The sequence below is a fragment of the Miscanthus floridulus genome, chromosome 8 (assembly GCF_019320115.1).
Source record: "Miscanthus floridulus cultivar M001 chromosome 8, ASM1932011v1, whole genome shotgun sequence".
Classification (NCBI taxonomy): Eukaryota; Viridiplantae; Streptophyta; class Magnoliopsida; order Poales; family Poaceae; genus Miscanthus; species Miscanthus floridulus.
The window spans coordinates 117981834-118000317 of NC_089587.1; the positions used below are offsets into that span (position 1 = coordinate 117981834).

At 46.5% G+C, this 18484-nt stretch overlaps 1 pseudogene; it reads right to left on the reverse strand.

The window, feature by feature from the left end:
• Positions 1-13527: 13527 nt before the first annotated feature.
• Positions 13528-17159, reverse strand: LOC136469796 (uncharacterized; annotated as a pseudogene).
• Positions 17160-18484: the final 1325 nt, after the last annotated feature.

Consider the following 18484-nt stretch of genomic DNA (forward strand, 5'->3'; position numbering starts at 1 on the left):
AACCCTTCGGTTCAGAGTTCGACCGGGCCTATAACACCCCCTTCTTATTCCTACCCATTTGTAACCCCACAGCAAACTTCGAGCACTTGGTCTCAGGAATAAAATCTCCGACCGACTGAAACTGGACGTAGGGCACGTTGCCTAAACCAGTATAAACCATGTGTCATTGTGTGTTAGGCCACATCCGATCACAACGTATGGCAAAATTACAAATATTTATTTGTTGGTTTCTTTTCGTACCGACAATATGTATCCAAGTTAGATTCAAATTTAGAGGGTTACTTTAGGCATAAGAATTCTCATCTATTAAGTGAACTATTCTATACGATCTATTTCTAGCTGGGTGATTTTGATGGATATATAGTCACACATCATCCCAATGTTTGCATCTAACTTGGACTGTTTAATTGTAGACACTCTATTTGTTTAAAGAGTAAAATGCACCGGAGGTCCATTAACGTTTGTTGGGGTGTCATCTAGGTCCATCAACTTTGAAACTGTATTTTTAGGTCCATGAACTTTTAAAATGGTTCACTGCAGGTCCATGCCACTTATTTAACCTTAAATTCAAAGTACATTTGTAGAAAACCCCCTACCTTCCTTCGCGCTGCTCGTTTTGGCACCGCCTGCCTCGTCGCGGGAGAGCAGCCCTTCGCGGGCGATTGTAGCCAAGCAGCAGCGGCAGCACGACGTACCGATGCATTCGCTGAAGTCGTCGTGGGAGAGCAGCCCTTCGCGGGCGAGGTCGTTGAATCGCTCCGCGACGCGGCGCCACAGCTCGGCGGCCTCGACGGAGCCCGTGGTGCGGCTGATGAAGCGGAGGCCCTTGAGCGCGCGCGGGAACGATTGAGCTGTGCCTGCTACCTCCGCCGCTCGCGCGCCGCCATGGCCGCCTCCCACTATAGCTCGACGGGCGTGGGGCGGTACGGGGACGGGGACGGCGACGGCGAGAGCGGCCAAAAGCTAAGCTCGCCCAACGCCATGGCAGAACTCCTCCCCATAGGCGGTAGTGTAGGACTTGTTGTCGGACGCGTCGGTGGCGGCGGTGGTGGTCTGGTCGTCCGCCAGGTAGTCCGTGATGCGGTGGTGGCTGCTGCGCCGGGCGTTGCTCCCACGGGACGGCATCCACATGGCGGCTGCCGTGGTGCAAGAGCTGTCGTCCTCCTCTCCGAGGCGGCACGGCGGTGGTTGCGCGCCCCGCCAGGCCTGGCCTTTTTATTATCTTACCCGTAGTTCCAGTCCGCACCGCAATGCGTCCGTCCGTCAGCCAGCTATTCCCCGTTCCCGTGGGCAGGCACCAGGCAGCAGCGGCTGGGCGGTGGGTGGCCCGCGCCCCGGGCCAGTGATTCCTTCGCGGGCGCGGCCTCCTTGCGCTATTTTTTTCTCTTGTTTGCTTCGCGGTGCGGTGCTTGGCTAGCTGTTGCGTCCTGCGGTTCTGCCACGGCGCTGGGCGAGCTTAGCTTTTGGTCGCTCTCGCCGTCGCCGTCCCCGTACCGCCCCACGCCCGTCGAGCTACAGCGGGAGGCGGCCATGGCGGTGCGCGAGCGGCGGAGGGAGCAGGTGCAGCTCAATCGCTCCCGCGCGGGCGCCAGGCGCACGCTCAAGGGCCTCCGCTTGATCAGCCGCACCACGGGCTCTGTCGAGGCCGCCGAGCTGTGGTGCCGTGTCGAGGAGCGATTCAACGACCTCGCCCGCGAAGGGCTGCTCTCTCGCGACGACTTCGGCGAATGCATCGGTACGTCGTGTTGCCGCTGCTGCTTGGCTACAATCGCCCGCGACGAGGCAGGCTGTGCCGAAACGAGCAGCGCGAAGAAAGGTAGGGGGTTTTCTACAAATATACTTTGAATTTAAGATTAAATAAGTGACATGGACCTGCAGTGAATCATTTTAAAAGTTTATGGACCTAAAAATACAGTTTCAAAGTTGGTGGACGACACCCCCAATGAAAATTAATGGACATCCGGTGTATTTTACTCTTGTTTAAAATACTAATACCTAGAGCGCATTTTGGGGGACTAGGTTTTTTATAATGGTGGATAACCTAGTTGCTAGCGGATTTAAACCGATGAGATAGTTAAAGTGTGGCATTTTTAATCGGCCATGCATGCAAACCGCTGTCAAACGTCAACGTTACACGAAACGATACAGATCTTCCAATGGCGCGTACCAGCTTTGCCCTCGTATACTTTAGTCCAACTTACGGTAATTAAATAAAAAAAACTGAGTGAAAACGAACTAGCGACAGAGGTTTGCGCATGCATGGTACGCCGTCCTAATTAGTAATTCCTAAAGCACAGCATCAGTGTTGCACGCAGCGATCCTGCTGCATTGTTTTCTCTGCCCCATATCGAGCACATGCCTTGGTTTGATCCGATCGATTCGGTTGCGTGGAAACGCAGACGAATTTTGACGCCCACACGCTGAGGGCTGAGTCGACCTGCACCCAATTTCCAAGGGACAGCTTGACAGCGGTACTACTACTCTACAGTATTGATGTTCCACGCACGCGATGGTGCAAAACGTCACACACAAATTTTTTTATTCAGGGATTCTCAAGAGAATGAGGGCGCGTTTGGATGAGATTCAAAAATCCGAATTTTGAATAAAAATAATCTCTAATTTTGTTTTTTAGATTTTGTATCTGTATGTTAGAATTCTCTTAGGGTGTTTAGATGTGATTTTAAGATTTTTTTTTTCTATCTGGATTATCTCTATTGATCCGAACGCTATCTAAGGGGCCGTTTGTTTGGGCTCCTGCATGCTCGGCTCCGGCTCCTTCGTCCCTGTTGCTCCCTGTGCAGTCCTGTAGCGAAAGGAAAAGGCTCTAGCTCCGGTACAGCCCAGAGAGAAGCAAGAAGAGGTGCCCAAGGGAGGCTTCTCCCGGCTCTGCTACAGTTGCATTACAGTAGCGGAGCCGGAGCTCCTGGGAGTAGCACAGCCTAAGATTCATCTGTGAGGCGTGATTGGTTTCTAGAGTTAGATGTTGCTACAGCTCATAATTCTGATTGGTTACCTGGAATAGTAAATAGGCAGGTCCTGTGGCATGTAAAACCTTCCTCCAAGCCTGGCATGGGACATGGAAATTTTTCTCGTTCCTGGGGAGCCTAGCTGCCAGGTCTTGATGGGAATGGAACTAATCATGTCCTAAACTATGTAGGAACTTGAGGTTATAGTTAAACTATGTAGGAACTTGAGGTTATAGTTTAGGTTGTGTTTAGGACTGCTCCACAAACTCCATCGGGGAGTAGCTCCACAAAAAATTTAGTTTATGGAGCACCTCTTTAGGTGCTCTCACAACTCCACCTTTTTACCTGGAGCAGAGTTACGTGGAGCTAAACATGTTTGGCTAAAAAACATGGAGCGGAGACGAAAAAACGTGGAGTGGAACAGTCCCTAATACCCCCTTAAATGACCATTTGATGAATAAATGTGAAAACTAAAGCAACATGTCGATGGATTCAGCGAGCTAGACCCAGTAGCATCTCTTTTCAGGGTGAGCAGGCCTCACCGTCTCCTCGCCCTTCTCTCTTCACTCCATCACTGTTCGATTTTCATGACATTCGATGCGGAGGGAGCTCACCAGCGCAAGAAGAAGGGCACCACACAGGAGGTCATTGATGCTTGGGCTCATCGGCACTGGGAGAAGGGAGTGAGGGGTGGGTGCCCGTCGGTGCTATGCAGAAGGGGCACAAGGTGGGTGGCCGCTGGCGCCGGAAGGAAGGGCGCAACACGATGGCGCCAGCTAGTTGAGAGCGTGCGGTGCAGCTCTGGCGCAACGCCGGAGAAGGGGCTTGAACCCCAATCTTGGCATGTGGAGGAGGGCGCTGCCGCCGTGTGGAGGAAGAGGATGCAGGCACAGAAAGAGGAGAGGTGCTGCATTGGGAAAGAAGGGAGTATGCTATCATCTGCTTACTCGCCTACACACTCTGAATGCATCCGTAGGCCTGCAGTGCTATAGAGAGTTTTCTCTCTCTAGGGCCCTTCTTTTAGAGTATGGAGTAGCGGCCTGTTCGGGAGACCGTAAACGATCGTGGATTATTTACTACTGGCTGGTTTGGTGTGAGAGAAAATACTGTTCCCGGCTGAAAATTTACGATCGTTTACGAGCAAGCGAACAGGCTATAGGTATTGGATGCAGAGGCGTTTAATTTGTCATCGGTTAATTTGTCAAACAAGTTTAATTTGTCATCGGTTAGAAAACATGCTAGTCGGTTGAACATTTCCCCATCAAACGGTTCAAAAACAACAATGTAACGCCTAATCACTAATACAAATTAACCTATCACCAATGCCTCTATCACCGCCGGTACCATTAAAACGTTAGTAATGCTTATCACCAACGATTCATAATACGAACCATTGAAGATGAGCGTATCACCGCCGGTTCATAAGAACGTCGTGGTTGATAACAGTCACCACCGCTTCGTCTTACCAACCGGCGGTGATAGTCCATCATCACAGCCGGTTTGCACCACCAACCGACGGTGATGATGTGCTCCTCATCACTGCCGCCTCACCATATGAACCAGCGGTGAAGACGTTTTTCACCGCCAGCTTGTTGTAAGATACGGCGGTGATAACCATGCTGGAGCACAATAAAATTCATAGCTTTTTCAAATAAAGTTGGATGAAAATAAACTTTATATCAAAGTTGTAGATCTCGACGAGATCTATAACTTTGTAGTTGATGACTTTTTCATTTAAAACCATATGCGGTCCCAGAATTCTTTTTGAAGCGCTCAAATTTGAAAATTCAATTTTTTTCGAATTGTACAAATGACCTTAGATGGAAAAATGACCAAAACCAAAGTCGTAGATGTTGACTACTTTATTAGAAATCATTTATAGTCTCAAATTTGTATATAAAGATTTAAAATTTTAAAAAACCAAATTTTCAAACAACCTTGTATGGAAAATTGATCAAAAGCAAAGTTGTAGATCTTGATGAGAACAATTTTGTAGGTGATGAGTTTTTCATTTGAAATCATTTGAGTTCCCAAAAGTCTGGCTGAAGTTTTGATGTTTTGAAATTCAATTTTGTCAAACGACCTCGGATGGAAAAATAACCAAAATCAAAGTTGTAGATCTTTATTAGAACAACAAATTTGTAGTTTATGATTTTTTCATTTGAAGCCGTTTAGGGTCCTAAATATTCATTTTAAATCCTGAAAAGTGAATACTAGGGGAATGGATATGCTATATAGACACAACTGACTTAGGGGTGGAGTGGTTAGAGGAGCTAAGACAAAGGTCTCAGGTTTGAATCCCACTACTACCGCGTACCGTGAAAAATAGCGTGGAGCGGCTTTCTAGGATTGAAATAAAAAAATTTGCTATTTTTGGCCCGTTTTTGGGAATTTTGAAAATTCAAATCACCGTCGTCTGGTAATACAAACCGACTGTGATAAGCCATTATCACCGCCGGTTGCAAACCACATGTGATAAGAATGTCATCACCACCGATAGCTTACTGCCGAGACCGAAAAGCGTTTGTGATATGCTTTACGAGCTGCTTGTGATAAGTCTGAATGTAGTAGTAAATGGTGTCAGTAAGTACTGAAATAAGCCTCTACCACAGCGCCAGATTAGTCACAAATTTTGTGAGTCTCTGCAACGATCCTTTCAGCTATTATTGCGTCATCTATAGACCACCCAAAAATAACCATGGTGGACTCAAAGTCAGGTGCACAGAATCGAACTAAACAGTCATAGTGCCTTGAGTTATGGACCTATTCGATGTATGACGAAATGTCTATGACCTAACCAATCCACCAACAGTTACCTACATTTAGTTACACGTTAGAGGCACTTAGACATACAACCGGACTTTGCTAGTAGTGTCATGGCACATTGCTACATAAATTCATTACTCACATTACATCAATACAACCGGAATACAAGGCTGTGAAGAAGAAATGATTAAACATCTCTCTCAGTGGTGTGCTCATGCATAGTGGATCGATGTAGCAGTGTGGTTTACTTTGTTCTCGTCCAGGCTAAATGGTATTGACGATTAAATAGACCGAAACACATGCAATACGTGCACGCAGGCAGAGAGAACAACAAGAACTATGCATATTGATGAAATGTCTTACTGCGAAATTAAAAATGTTGCACATATATGTACGACAAACTATGCTGCGCTTTCAATTCCGAAGCCTTTATATGCAAGTAGAAATAATACATCTTAATTAACTTGCTGGCAGATGACAAAATATACACCGCATTAGAAAATGAGATCACACAGGCTAACATTAGCATCTTTCAATTTTTCAATATGTACATTCCCAAATTGTCGACCATTTAGTACTAAATAGCCAAACGAAAATGCATGCACTTGATTTCATCTACTTTGTAACTCCTTATATTAGAGTGTGGTGGCTAAAGAACAACAAGCTAGCCAATGAGCTTATTTCAAACAATAACCGAGAAGATATGAGCATAAACTCAATACCTATGTTGGCGAAGGCCCAGATAGAGAGTTTCGGTACAGACGCATCTGATTAGTATGCCTACTTCTATAGTCATTTCGTAGCATCACTAACTTGTCCGCAAGATAGTCTTCTACCATATGACTCATGCTTCTCTAACTGGTTGCACAGGTCGTCCCTGCTTCCTTCGAGCTCTCAAGTTTGATTCGCCTTGGCGAGAAGGAGATCTAGGCTAGTGAGGGATGCAATGAGCACTGAGGGGCACATAGGTGATGCGGGAGTGACTGTATTTATGATAGGGGGAGAGGGGCATGCGGGTAAAACCGTCACTAAAAATGGGCTCATACCACTTTTTGAAGCTCTTGTGAGTGTGCCATGGGTATAGGCTTTGTCGTCACATGCAGCAATTCCTAAAAGCCCACGCCTCTGCATCCGATACCTACTCTATACTCCGTACTAAACTCTCTGGCCTGCAGTGCTATGGAGAGTTTGCGTTTATAGTTGTGTTCTACGTTAAGTAGTAACATCTTTAGGGCCTGCAGTGCTATAGAGAGTTTGCGTTTATAGTTGTATTCTACATTTACGAAGTAGTAACATCTTTAGTGTACTAAACGGGTCACACATGTGTAGATTATCGACATTAAGTTTGCAGTACCTTTTCCAATATTTTGTTCTCTTGATTTAGTAAAATGGAATTGTTTCCAACCTATATGCATGCATAAGCATGTATCCTGCCTGATTATAGTTACAAAGACTGTATAGCTATCCACTATGCAAAAGGGACCTCCCTTACAAGTGTTGGGACAAGTGTCCCGAACGGGATTGAGAGGGGAGTGAGAGGGAGAGTGAAGTGGACAGGGGAAATTAGGATTTACAAATGAGTAAGAGAGAGAGCCCCCTTCCCCTCATGCTCTTGGCATTATATATAGGCAATGACAATTTACAAGCGACCCCTTGGTGGGGGAAGATTTCACAAGCTAATACACCAACTCCTATTAGGCCTCTTCAAGGGGGAGTTTGCCCATATTCCATATGGGCTCCCCCAATAGTAGCCTCTTAGCTACTAGGTTGTGGCCGGTACTACATGATTGTACCTAGTAGATGCTCAAACAAGAAGAGGCACAATACATCTCAAAACCTGGTTGCGAGGATTGCCCTTCGCAACCCACATGGGCACTCCTCACTAATACTCCATCCCAAAAACCCTATGTGAAAAAAGGTTTGGAGAAAAGAGCACGCACAGCTCTAGACTATACATGTTCTAATTCTTAAGGCATCTAGCTCCAAGTGCCTTAGTCTTCCAGATATCTTCACCTTTTGGCTTCGATCAGCTCCCTTCTCCACTTCTACGACATGATTTATTGGCTTTGCTTGGCGCACGAGTCTTCGCTTTCAAGGCCTTCTTCTCCGAATTCTATCAGCGTGCAGGTCTTTGTCTCCGAGGCCTTCGTCTTTGGTATCTTCTCACGAGTGCCGGGCAAAAGACTTCATGTTCGGAGTTGCTAGTCCTCCCATGTGCCCCCTAGCCCCTTGGTGTCGTCGACGCAGTCGTAGTAGTGGAAGTAGATGTTCGGACCAAAGTTGCTGATTAGCCCTTCGAGTCAAAGTGATTGACAAAGGTGTAGTAGACCTTAGTGCGGAAGTAGTTTACACAGCCCTACGAGGTCAGTGATGATGGTAAGTCATTGTTGGCGATAATGCCGAAGGTGTTGACGAAGGCACTCGAGCCGTTCTAGTGCATGAAGATGATGGCGAAGCCCCTCTTGCCGCAGACTCTCCTGCAAAGGTGTTTGGTAGAGGCAATTTGTTGTAGATGATGAAGGTGTTGGTGAAGCCCCCTCATGTCATTGTGTTGACGGAGCTAAGTCATCGTGGTTCGTCGTGGCTGTTGGCGAAGGCCCTTCTACGAAGGTGTTTGGCAAAGGTGATTTGTTGTAGACGATGAAGGTGTCAGCGAAGCCTCTCGTGTTGATGGAGGCGAGTTGTTTCGGTATGGCAAATGTGTTGGCGAAGGCCCTCCTACAAACTTGTTTGGCGAAGGCCCTCCTACAAACTTGTTTGGCGGAGGCCCTCCTACAAACTTGTTTGGCGAAGGTGATGTTGGTGAAATCACCGAAGATGATGGCGAAGCCCCTCATGCCGAAGATCTTAGCGAAGGCGATGCCGATGTAGACGCCGACGCCGCGTGCCAAAGGCTGGAGAAGTCGCGTGAAAATGCAATTGAGTTGATAGGGTGCATTTTTCATGGACTTCGGTTGAGCATTATAGCTTCATCAAATATCGACTTGCTGGCAAGTGTTTCGACACTCAAAAAGACACTGGCTTTTTGCTTGTTGCAAAAGATGGTTAGCCATTTAATATAATATATGAGGGGTGAGGTTTTTTGAAGCTTTTAACAGAGCGAAGGTCATGATGCCTAATTGCCCATAGGTCTTTGTCGGGTAAAGCTTTTTGAAGCTTTTGAGAGTGGTGGCCCCGATGCCTAATTATGGACAGGTCTTTGTTGGGTTACCGCGGTGCAATGCATTTATGTAATGCATATATGTATGTGATGATGTAAATGAATGCATTTGCACAAAAATGTTAAAAGGGGTAAACTTATCATGCACCCTACAAAAATGATAGTTATGCTTGAGCAAAGGTTAAACTTTGCACATAAAGAATGATGCCCTCAAATGAGAGAGGGTTATAGTTTCAGATGGCTAGTGAAGGCTACCATTTAGGAACCTGCACGGTTAGTTTTCTCCAAAGGTTGGCTCAAATAAAATTTGGTTGATAATATTATAAAAACCTAAAAAGGAAAAATTGAACAATACAATCCGCAAAAAAGAGGAAAAATATTAGCATTTAGAGGGTTTGAAGGTTAGGTGGTTGCCAGAGGTCAATTATTGATGGAGTCTGATTGTTGGGGAGGTCTGATGGTTGATGAAGCCTTTTGACTGACGAAGGCCAATCACTGAAGGAGTCTGCTGACTGACAAAGGCCAATGAATGACGAATGTTGCTGACTGATGATAACCAATTATAGATGAAGGCCACTGGCTGGTGAAGGCCGCTAACTGTTGAAGGTCAATAACAAACGAAGGCCGCTGACGAACGAAGGCCACTGATTGATGATTACCAATTATAGTTGAAGGCTAATAACTAATGAAGGCCGCTGACTATCGAAGGGCACTGACTAATGAAGACTGCTGACTGATGGAAAACCACTGACTGATAGAGGATCGCCGAGGTATCTTACGATGATTGAATATTTCATGAGAACTGTTGATTGATGGAGAGTGTTGACTGATGCAAACTCGGGAGTTGTTGGACAAATATGTGATGAATGTTGAACACTTAGTGAGAACCATTGACCGACAAAGGTTGTGTTCCGTGAGGACTACTAACTAATGTAAACGTTCTAATGTATTTTGGGATTGTAAAAATGTGCATATAACAAAGAGAATGTACTCTACGGGGGTGTTAGCTTCCGAGGACAAGAGATACTTAAAATGATGGTGACCTGCAAGTTAGTAAAAAGGAGGTTCAGAAAATAAAATAAAAAAGTGTTTTAAGTTAGTCGGTTGGGGCCAAGCATGTATAGCCATTCAGAGCCTTTTGATGTGGCAAAGGCCGCAACAATTTCTTGGTCACATTAGTGACAAGGTGTATGCCAAGGTTAATTTTTGAAAATTTGCCTTGAGAGGTGAAGGTCAGTGTGACAAAATAAATCATGAGAACAAAAATTGCTAGGCATTATAAGCTGATGAAAATTTATAGACGGTGAAAAATATTCACTTGTGCTAGTTTGGTTCCTGCACGAGGATACTTTTAGCATATGTAAAAAGGTTAGTGATTGATATATTTGTGCAACAATAATCATATTATTGTGGAAAACGAATGTTAAGATATTGCAAAGCTACCATCTCCGCCATTTACAAAGGTTTAAGAAGATCATACCTTTGCCCCGAGGTTGTTACCTTCTGTCGAGGTTGTCACATGTTTAAACCTTCTCTTTCAAGAAAACCCGAATTCTCAGCTTCACTGACGAAGGCCGCTGCTCCAAAGAAAACCTGAACTCCTGGCTTCATTAACGAAGGCTACTAGCGAAGGATGCTGGCAAAACTAATCGAGGCTAATGCTCGGAGGAAAAACCCAATTTTCAGCTTCATTGATGGAGGCTGAAACTGATCGAAGGCTGATGCTCCGAAAGAAAACCCAATTTTTTGCTTCACTGACGAAGGCTGATTCCAGCGGTTGATATGACGAGGGTCCGAACGACGAAGGTTCCAATAATCAAAGGTCCCTGACCGACGATTTAGTTAATGACCTGCACAAGAAAAAGCGGCAAGCACTAGCTTGGCTTGCTGGTTAGCCGGCGGAGGGAAAATCCGCACTATTTTTTTTTTAGTCCCGAGTCCCAACCTATCCCGTTGACACCATGTCCTGAACCAACGCAAGGGAAAACTGGAATAGATAAGCACGAAGATGTGAATCTGGTGTCTGGCGGCTCCACGCGGAAACCCTCTTCTTTTCCACGTTCGTTAACCATTCGTTCGGCATTGGTGCAAATTAATAAACGCCCGTTCTCCCGTCCAACGTTTCCCATCCTTTTCCATGTTTCTTTTCTCATGTGTATGTTTTTTCCGTCTAAAGTTGAATTTTTTTTGTTTTCTTCTTTTCTGTATCCCATTTTTCTTATAAACTTTAAAAAATAAATAATAAATACATCATTATGGGTATTTCAAATATTATAACAATCTTTCCATGATACATAAATATTTCACCACTAAATTATTGATGTAATTTTGATTACCGAAATAAAATTTATTATCAGTACAATTAAACCGTAGGCTCAAATCTTGAGCCTTTTGTCATCCAACCTAATTGAAAGAATGTATCTCCAAACTATACGTATATATCAGTACAATTTTCGATAAAACAATGAGAGCTGACATATAAAAATCGAGAGAGAGGTCTTATTAATGGATAGACCAATCCTCAAGATGATAACTAACTCTTTGTTGACTTTTATTTTTACGGGTCCTCAAAAGGAATCACAGAACTCAATATCTAACTCACCAACACATGGACATTATGAAAATTGAAGCTACGATAAATTTATGAGTACAAATTTTTTGGAGCTTACAATGGGAGAAAAAATATCAAGGTTGTATTTTAATTGATATAGATGTCATAGTCATCATAAAAAAATATAGATTCAAATTTTATAGAAAGGGAAAACAAAATATATATGTAATATTCGTTTTCATTAGCATTTAATAGTATTTTTCTCCCGTTGCAACGCACGGGCATGTTTGTTAGTATAAACCTATAGACTACAGATGACCAACGGGCCGAGCCGGCTCGGCCTGGCACAACTCGTCGTGCCTCCCGGGCCGTGCCTCTCCGGGCCACGTGCCTGGCCTTCGGCCCAGACACGGCACTATGGGTCATTTTTTTTGCCATGCCGGCCCGCTAAGCACGGCCAAATTTATAGGCCGGGCCAGCCCGTGGCCCACCAAAGAGGCAGAGACCAGAGAGAGAGACGGGAGGTTGGTGGCGGCGCTCGACGCGGACGCCAGATCTGGCAAAAAGAGAAGGTAGAGGGGGGATTCGGCAGGCCGCGAAGAGGTGTCGCTGGCCGGTGGGGCAGAGCTCGGGCACACCGCGCGCGCTCCAGAGTGGAGGAGAGGAGCCCGCGGTGGCACACCTCGCCGGTGAGCGGAGAAGGGAGTGGCTTCCCGGGGCAGCGCACCCCACCGGCTAACGGAGCTCGGGGCCGGGCTGCCTCACTCGAGGATGTAGAGCGGCCGCCGGCCGACGACCTTCACCCCTGCGCGTTGAGCGAGGCGAGACGAAGAGGAGTCGGGGAGGAGGCAAGAGATGCGAACGAGAACAAACTGGCGCGAGTAGGGGCCAAGCGGCGGTAGTGGCTGGAACTGGGATGGGGATTAGGGAGATGGGCATTAGGTTTGGCTAGTTTGGTATACATACCGGGCCTTTTGTCAGGCCTTGCATAAAATACGGGCCATGCTGTGCCAGTCCACGTGCTTAGGGCGCGGCCCAAGCACGGCCTGCTCTGGGCCGGGCCAGCTTAGGCCCGTTGACCATCGGGCCGGACCAAAATAGCGTGCTTCATGTCAGGTCATCGTGCCTCGGGCTGTATGGACATCCAAGCCTATAGATAGACTGCAAGGGCTAGAAATCATGCGCGGCGTTGCCGCGCGGATGATCCTGTGTCGGGCCAGCACCAGCCTGCGATACTTCAGCCAGCCGCGGTAGGTGAACAGGACCATATTCCATACACATTCTCAAGAAAGGATAATGGCTATATCAACATGAATAGAGAAAAGGAAGCTCATAATACGTGATAAGCCTAGATAGTATAGCGATTCAGAAGAACTTGTGATAACCAAAGAAGACATGTCAACATCTCATGGATCTGATTTTTTGTATATTGCAGTATATACGACGGACACCACGGGGCACCACATGAAGATAGATACACAAAGGTGTTAGAACTTATATATATATATATATATATATATATATATATATATATATATATATATATATATATATATAGGGAGAGGCTATTCAGTAGCCGGCTACAAAATAAGTTATTCTGTAGCCACCTCCATTTACTATAATTTTATATACTAATTTACCATAATGTCAATACATATTTTACAATAGTTGGGTTACTATAACACATGGGGATATTTACCATAACGTTATATTAAACCACTTAGTAAGGAGTTACTATAATCTCGTAAATTAACATAGTAATTATCGTAACTCAAAGTGGCTACAGAATAAGTTATTCTGTAGCCAGCTACAGGATAGTAGTTCTATATATATATATATATATATATATATATATATATATATATATATATATATATATATATATATATATATAATGACTGCAGCATGCAATAGCTATATAACCCTTCTGTTCCAAGTCTGTCTTCTATTTCCATGTTCCTGCTTGTTGAATAGTGGCTGCAAGTGTGTAAAAGGGAAAAAAACCAGAACATGTTTTTTTTTGGTTGTATGCCTATACTGAGTTTCGATTATGGCCAGTATACTTTAGGTTTACTCAATCAGAACTATGAAGATTGGAGAATAGGATAAATGTGATACATTTGTCTCATGTGCAAGGGAACTTTGCTAATATCATGTGGAACCGAAAGTGATGATGGAGCTTAAGCTATAACCTGGTCCAGCCAGAGATGCTTTTTTTAATTACTTATTTACCTTTTTATTTTTTACTTGTTGGTTTAGAAAATTAGAAGGTTTCAAATAAAGATGAGTTGAGTTCCAATTGGGTTAATTTTTGGTAGGTCTTGGTGCACATTTTTTCTCTTATATAGAGATAAGAAATTTAAACGAGCTTCTGTTACTATTGTTCTATTTCTACTGCTGGGAAGGAAATAGGTTATTACCTTGAGATATGTGATGGACCCTAACCTAGCCTCGCTGTTGGAATTTACCGGCAAAGAGGGTGTTTTTGCTGTCTAGGGTTTGACCCAGGGGAGCACGGTAGGTTGTCCTGCAAGAGCTCTTTCTTGCCAGTTCAGAATCCATATGAATCAGTATAAGCACAAAATAAAAGGAATAGATGTCTAAGTTATTACCTATGTGTATGCAAGATGTAGGGAAGTTCATCGTGAGGTAGCTTTATAGCCCCTTTTCTGTAATTTTTTTATGATGGGCCTTGAAGTTGGAGCTAACAACCTGATTGAAGATTTGTTTTGTTTGTCAGTCCAATAGTACAAGTATTATGCAGCGATAATTTTAGCGTAGCATAACTTTCCAATGTGTTGCACATGACAACTGAGGCTGTGAGGTGGACTAATGTGTTATGACAGTATCACTCGATTGAAAACATATTGAGATTTTTTCTTTGGATTAGTTGCTTAAAGTGCATAAAAGATACTAATCAATGTTAGGCATGCATTTCCACATTATACCATACTGCAGTTAAGATTCTTGTGAAGTTGAATGATCCTTACAGGTTTCTAGTCTAATTTATTCAGTTTTGCAAGGAACTTGTTCATTCTTATAAGCACATTATATACAAAACATCTACACATTCGAGATATTCATCCAAAAGTTCAGAATTCATGATTTGAGATTATCTACCAAAAAAGGAACAAGATAAGCATCGTCAGACAATGAACTGCCTTATTTTCTTTGTAAACCCATACCTTTCTGAGCAAGAGCACAATCAGAAGTGCAAATACAATGTCGATGTCACTATCACTATTGTGGACCAGCTTGTAGAGTTCCACGTCGATATCAACGGTGGCATCGCGACTGATTCTTTCTGTTGATCAACTCGTGTTGAATCAGTTTTGATTGGTTGACATTCAGGTTGCGCCTGCTCACCAAGCAGGCGGCAAATTTCCTGAACAATGGAAGCAATACCCGATCAAACCAAAGCCTCCAAGAAATGCCAGAGCGCAAGAACAGCAAGCACGCATCCTAACCTTGTCATGGGCCGGCTGCTTGGCAACGCTGTCTTCTTTTCGTCCCTTCTACTCTTCCTGAAGAGAGGAAAGGAACGCCACGGTTAAACAAATTTGGACCCCAGAACCATGAAACAAAGACACGATCTTGTGATAGTAGATTACTGCAACATGGGCTAACAAAGGTGCTCAATTAAATATAGGGTAGTTTACATGTGCTGAAAGCCTGAATATTTCCTCTGCCAAATGCATAGAAAAGAATACCTTATTGCATACGCCGCTTTTCTTATTTTCCTGTTTTATCTTATAGCATAGTGAATAAAAGCAATTTCGAGAGTGAATGAAATGCAACATTGGTACAAATTCGATTTTGATAAAAGGATTCAGTCTACTTTTGGCCCCTCAACTATTGGGTTCGTCTAATTTTGACCCTCAACTACAAAACCGTCTAATGCTGGTACCCCAACTGTCAAAACCGTTCACTTTTAGCACTTGGACGTGGATAGGGCTATTTTGTCCAACGTGGAGCAGGTTTGACCATGCCACACTAGCGTTGACCATGCCACACTGGCCCTCTCTTTCCTCCTGTTCTTGCGTGCGTGAAGGAGACAACGGCGGCGAGCTGGCTACGGCGATGGCACGCCAACAGGCTACGACAGCGGTGCACGAGCAGGCTACGACGACAGTCGCTCCCTGCGCCAGACCAAGCTCACCATGGAGCTCCGGCGAGGACAGGGGCTGCCGCCGCCGGGTTGCTGCTCGACGACCACGCCAAGCTGCTCGGCGCCGGCGGCGCTCTGCCATCGGTTAGCTCCCGCACCGCGGCCGCCGCACCTTTCTCTTCTCCCTCAGTCGCGCGTATGCGCCTCTCTCTTCTCCCTCAACTCGCGCGAGTGGCTCAGCCATGGCAGCTTGAAGCTCTGGCATCGGTCAGCTCCTTCTCCAGCGACTCTCGTGCCCACGCCACCTCTGCGCCTGCCTCAACCGTGGAGCGCGCGCGCCTTCTCCAGTGACTCGGCCTCCGTTCATGCCGCCCACAGGTCCGTGAGCGTGGCCGCGTGGCGTTCCATGACATCATCGAGTTCCACCTTCGCCTTTGCCGCGGCCCTCTCGCTGGTGGCACGCCGCGACTCCTCGAGGCGCAGCTTGGCGAGCTCCGCCTGCTCTCGCGCCTGGGTCTGCTCGGCCCGCGCCATCTCTAGGCCCAGCCTGAGCTCGTTGCCTCCAGGAAGGTGGAGGAGGTGCCGCGCTGTGGCCGCGTGGGCGAGACACGGTGGCCGCACAGGTGGGACACGGTGGCCGAGCAGCGAGCGGGACGAGCAGGACATAGAGGACGAGCTTCGAGCGGGACGCGGTGTCCCTGCTCGCGTGGCATTGTGGGACATGGTGGCGGCGTAGGTGCGGCGCTGCCATGGGGGACGGCGCCGGTGATGCTCGGGCCAGAGGCGGCGTGGGGGCGCTACTGTGAGGATGGAGAGGGAGGGGATGGGTGGTTGACGCGTGTGCCCCACTTGTCTCTAGATGGAGGGCAACGTCCTACGTGGTGGTCAACGCCAGCGTGGCGTGGTCAAACCCGCTCCACGCTGAACAAAACAACCCTAGCCGCGTCCAGGTGCTAAAAGTGAACGGTTTTGACAATTGGGGTACCAGCATTAGATGGTTTTGTAGTTGAGGGTCAAAATTAAACGAACCTAATAGTTGAGGGGTCAAAAGTGAACTTAATCCTTGATAAAATGGTAGCGTAACAAAAAGTACCATTACAAATCCCAAACTAGGTTCAGATTGCGCTTGTTTGGGCTTAAGGTTAGAAATCGTTTCAGAATGATAACACTGAGCACTGCATAATTTAGAACTACGAAATTTCTCCTACTCAATCAATGCACATTCAAGAGCTAACTAATCATTTTGTCTCACTTCTCCTTCCTGAAAATATTTGAATACAAATGCTTTCTAAATTCTAATAGAATTACAATAAAGATCTATAAGAAGTCAGATCGTCCATACGAGGAGAATAATCCTAAGCAATAGGAGAGGAGAGGGATAAATCACATCATGGGACAGAGGCAAACCTGGGCCTCACCTTCACAGCTTGGATCAGTGCCAAATCTGGCGGTTGCCTCGTTGCCTGGAGGAGAGGAGTGGGAGTCCATTGCTGCGGGAGAGCGAGGTACAGACGCCATGGATTTTGGCTGTAAATCATGGCGGCGTTCATCCAGCCGAGAACGATGCCTCTTAGCCACTGCCATCGTCGACGCAATCCATGCCAACATCACTTGCGGCTAGCCATGGACGAATGACTCAGCTCAAGGCGGGCAAACTGATGGATCCGGCATCTTGCACACTGGCCCAATGCTGCGTCGTCTCAACAAAGGTCTGGCGGCGGCCGACATGGAGACAATGAGAAAGGTGGCCGGCAAGAAGAGGGAGAGGAAGCGAAGCCGCCGAGGACCCGAGGTAGCGAAAGCGACTGGATCGAGGGGATCCTAGGCGTGCGCTACAGGCGAGAGCTGACAGGGTCGCTGGGGCCTCATCCGACACCGGGATGGCCTGGACAGGAGTGGCTAGGGCCACCGCGCCAGCACCCCACCTACGTCGGGGCCGCTGGGGCCTCCACCCACGTAGGGAGGAGGAGGGAGGTGCGAGGGGTCGCCCGCGAGCGGTCTCCTCCTCACCGGCTACCATCGCCGGCAAACCGCGTGGGCGCAGCCGCGCAACGCCTGTGGTTGCACGGGTGCGCGAGGGACCTAGGCAGGCTATATCGCCATTGGCCGCTCTTCCCCTGGCCATAATCGGCAGCGTCGAGCGCGCACTCTGCTCTGCTCCCATGGGGAAGAAGGGGGAAATCTCGTAGGTGCGAGGGGCGCACGGACGCACGCTAGACAGGCCGTGAGCATGGCTGGCGGCGCGGGTCCAGGTTGATGGCTTAGCGGGACAACCGGGGTCGACGGTGCCCGCACCCCGCCTGAAAGCATCTAGGCCCCTAGTTGGGTTTCGGTGATTAATAACAATACGAGATTACTGTGACTAACGTGTGTTTTGTAGATGCAATTAAGTTAGGTCATGGTAATGATAATTGATTGGGCAATCGTGGTTGTCATGCCCCTATGATGAAAATCGTTTCGGTTTTCAAATGATGGACGACAAGGTTAAGGATGGACTAGTTCTAAGTGTCGTTTGGTGTTGAAGAGACACTTAGAGTAGTTTAGGACTTTGTTTTTCCTTTGGCCGTACTATTAAGGGGGTATGGATGGGTAGCTTGACCTAGGCGAGTCTAGTGGGTTAGGTGTGGTGCACACTTGTCAAATCTAGCACTAGGTAGCTCCTAAATAGCCCTTAGATCAATTGGAGCTAACTTCATTCACATATGATTGTGAGTTGGAAGTGAATGGAGGGTCAAATGTTGACCGAACGATGGTTCCGGTGTGACTGGACGCTGGCGCAGAGTCTGGTCAGTTCATTTGATCAAGGTCAAGTCGTCTGGATGCGACCGAATGCTGAGTGAAATGTGACCGAACGCTGGGTGCTAGAGTCAAGTCAACTCTAGTAAGGTTCCAGAGAGGGAGAATCCTGATCGGACGCGTCCGGTCAGTGCTGA